The sequence below is a fragment of the Sinocyclocheilus anshuiensis genome, unplaced genomic scaffold, assembly GCF_001515605.1.
Source record: "Sinocyclocheilus anshuiensis isolate Anshui unplaced genomic scaffold, SAMN03320099.WGS_v1.1 scaffold1200, whole genome shotgun sequence".
NCBI classification, from domain to species: domain Eukaryota; kingdom Metazoa; phylum Chordata; class Actinopteri; order Cypriniformes; family Cyprinidae; genus Sinocyclocheilus; species Sinocyclocheilus anshuiensis.
In genome coordinates, this window is record NW_015542405.1 from 112,277 (window position 1) to 116,093 (window position 3,817).

The 3,817-nt window shown below is 31.7% G+C and overlaps 1 pseudogene; it reads right to left on the reverse strand.

Moving 5' to 3' along the window:
• The window catches only part of LOC107693010 (heterogeneous nuclear ribonucleoprotein L-like), a 50,284-nt pseudogene that overhangs the window by 7,265 nt on the left and 39,202 nt on the right, over positions 1-3,817 (reverse strand).

Genomic DNA, 3,817 nt, shown 5'->3' on the forward strand with positions numbered 1-3,817 from the left:
TGTGTGTGAGTGTGAGTGAGTGTGTGTGTGTGTGTGTGAGTGTGTGTGTGTGTGTGTGTGTGTGTGAGTGTGTGTGCTCACCAGACGTTGATGCGTTTGCTGAACACCTTGATGCTGTTGAGGTGTGTGATTGCTCTGTCGACCGCGTACTCATCACTCATCTCTACTAGAGCCGTGCCCTAAACTACAGCCAATAAACTGTGATAACGTGAGAAATGTTGAAGTGTCTGAATAAATTTTGGTTTAACTGTATAGTACAAACACAGTTTTCATAGTTAACTAAAACTCAAACCATAATTTTTTTTTTGATAATAATAATTGAAATAAAATATAAACATATAAAATATTTTTTAAAACATGAAATTATTTTATTTCAGCTAGTTGCCAAGGAAACATTTATCATTTTGACTTAGTTTAACATACTAAAATAACTAAACAATGTTTAGTTATTTTCATACATTACTTGATGTACTAAAATAACAAAAAATAACACCTAAAACAACTAAAATACATTTTTATAAAAAACTGTATAAACATAAAATGACTAAGTTACTAAAACTAAAATAAATAAATAAATCAAATCCAAAACATTACTAAAATCCAGTATTAGGATGGTTACTATGGAAATGTAACAGGTTACAGATTATTACAGAAATGTAATAAGTAGTGTAACGATTTCAATTACTTTATTAAAGTAATGTAGCTGATTACATTTTTTTATTTTCTAAATTTCTAATGTTTTCAACTTTTAATCATTTTCAATCATGTAAAGCAGGCAGAGTTAACATTACAGTTTTTATACAGTCTATGAGTAGAACTCAACACTTATTACTGACAAAATCCAAAAGATTATGATCATTTACTTTTAAAGCATAACCACCACAAAATCAAACCTTAGCACCTCTTTTTACTTTGAGGTTAAATACAGATTTAAAGTCATAACAAGAAATAGTTTAAGAGATATGATACTCTTTTTGAAATCAAATCTTTGCATAGCTGTGACAGTAAACACTGGCATCTAACAATGTCTTGGAAAATCTATATCTTACAAAATAAAGCATATACATAAACCCAAATAAAAAATAAAACAGTTATGGAATAAGCATGTGTCCTAAACTCCTGAAACATTGCTGTCTCATATTTTAGAGCAGTCACTGCAATTTATGAAAGAAATCAATTAAATCTGTAAGTGTGTGGGTAAAAAAAATTCAGATGTAACCCCCTTTGTGATCGTTAACATTTTCATAAGTAACTGTCCTTTAATTACAAATTTTTTCTCAGTAACTGTAACAATTACATTTATTTTGTAATTACGTTACGTAATCTAGTTACATGTAACTAGTTACTCCCCAACACTGCTAAAATCAACATTGTTATCTCAAGAACGCATTACCTTCTCAATGTTTCCGTAGAGACAGAAGAGGTTGAAAATGCGAGTGCAGTTCATCTTGGCAGGATGCAGGCCGCTCACCATGGCGACGGAGCTGGGGGGGTGGCCAATGTATGAGGATGTCTGGGGCAGCGGATACGCCACCACCTCCGGTGCATCATGAGAGCCGCGCTTGAAGCGGTTATTACCAGGCAGCGGCAGCAGGGGGCAGTGAGAGCCCGCAGACACACACACACACACACACACACACACACACACATTAATAAACCTTTCAAACATTCTATTAGAACACACTGCTTTGGCTGTTGTTTTATATTTAGAGCTTGACTGGCTCGTGTGTCAGTGGTGCTTGAATGAGAGACTGACCGTATCCATTATCGCTGTATGAGGACGGATGTTCTCCCAGGATGGCCTGCCGCTGTCGGCCTTTACCACGCTCTACAGTAAAACACATTCAACACACACACACACCGACGGTCAATACACCCACATTTACACATTCACTATGAGAACACAACAGACGCACATGATCCTGAAGACAATGAAGATCTGTTTAATATCATTAACATCCCTCACTTCACATGACTCGATGCGTGTCTGGATGATTTACTAGGGAGGTTTCTTCATTCTCATTCTCAATCACAATACGATTTGTTTCAATATTTTAATATATAATTTAATTTATATATAATGTATATAATTACACACACACACATATATATATATACTGTATTTATATTTATATATATATATATACACACACATTATACAGTACTTAAAGTATATATAGAAATTTTCTTTCTTTGAATCCACAAAAATTAAAAATACAACACTGAGAAAAACTGGTGCAGAAACTATTTTTACTCAGAAATTTAAGTAGTAAATTACAAAGAAATGGCAAGTAGGACAATGAATTGAACATTTTTTAAAAATGTTTTACATTTTCTACATAAAAAAAAAACGTTAACATTTTTTATAGAAAACTCAAATAGTATTTTTTTGTTTGTAAAATGTACTCCGATAATCTTTGTAGTATGTACAATTTAGTTGTATTATTTTTGACAATGAGCCAGATTACTAAATTAGATAATTAAATATAATTTTAATATTTTTTTCCTGTTTGAGAAATTCTTGTCATGAGAATTTGAGGTTAAATGTGCTTCACTGGCATGAAAATAATGTCAAAACACAAAACATTTTTTAAGACCATTACTGTACTGTATGTAAAATGTAGTTCTGCATTTCCGTAGCTCTGTGATCACAACACCAAGCTAATGGGTTCAATTCCCAGAAAATGCATGAAATGATTCAATGCAATGCAAATCAGTTTGGATAAAAGCATCTGCCAAATGCATAAAAGTAAATGCAATTTCTTTTTCTGATTTTAGATGAACATGTTCTATCTGAAAATAAAAGCAGTCGACTAGAAACCATTTGCAATATTACATTCACTTTCACATGTCACTGAACCAAACGAAACACAAGAGCTGCTGGGCACCTCGTAAAGGTGAAAGAGGAAAATAAAAGTCATTAAATGTCACAGAAACACTCCTGTACATACTGCGAGACAGACAGGCAGAGACAGAGAGAGAGAGACGGGCAGATATAAAAGGCTTTGTAAATTAGGCTGGATTCAAACATAATCCTCTTTAGATGAAGCAGAAAAACAGACAAACATTCAGAAGAAAAAAATGTTTTTATGTGGCTTGCAATTTTTGTAAATAAAAATATGGGACATTTTAGCAAAAACAAAAAAAGGGTTAAATAGAAAAATGTAAATTTCTGGTAAATAGAATTTCAAAATGTGTTTATTTTTAGCCAATTTATTTATAATAGTTTATTTTCACATTAAATTCAATATTATGTCAACACTGAAATTGCTGTATAATTTTAGTAATTAAAAATAATTTTCATGTCAGACAGTAAAATGTGAAACATATCTGTAGTTTCTCGCAACAAAAACCCAAGTGTCTTTAATTCTTTAAGGCAAGACACTACAGGTGAATATGGTTAAAATGTAAACTAACATGTGATAATATATCACCATACTTCAGCTGATTAATCACAGTACATCGAGACAACTGTTTTGTATTACAAGTTTTCTAAAATGTTATGTTTGAATATGCATACTATTAGTTAATTATATATGCACTAAATTGCATAGATTTTCAGAACATAACTCTGAACAGTACATGTAGTACAACAATAAACACTTGAATGTGTATTTTGGGTGTTTTCTTTCCACTTAATAATACATATCTTTAAATAATAGTATCTTTAACTAAGATAATCCATATTTTTTAAACAGTTTTACTCTTTATCTATTTGCGTCTGTATATTTCAATTCCAATCCATATCTTTAAAGAGTTTTTCCTCCACTTCAGCAGCACTTACATACACCAAACTTTACAGTTTTATTCCTCTCTA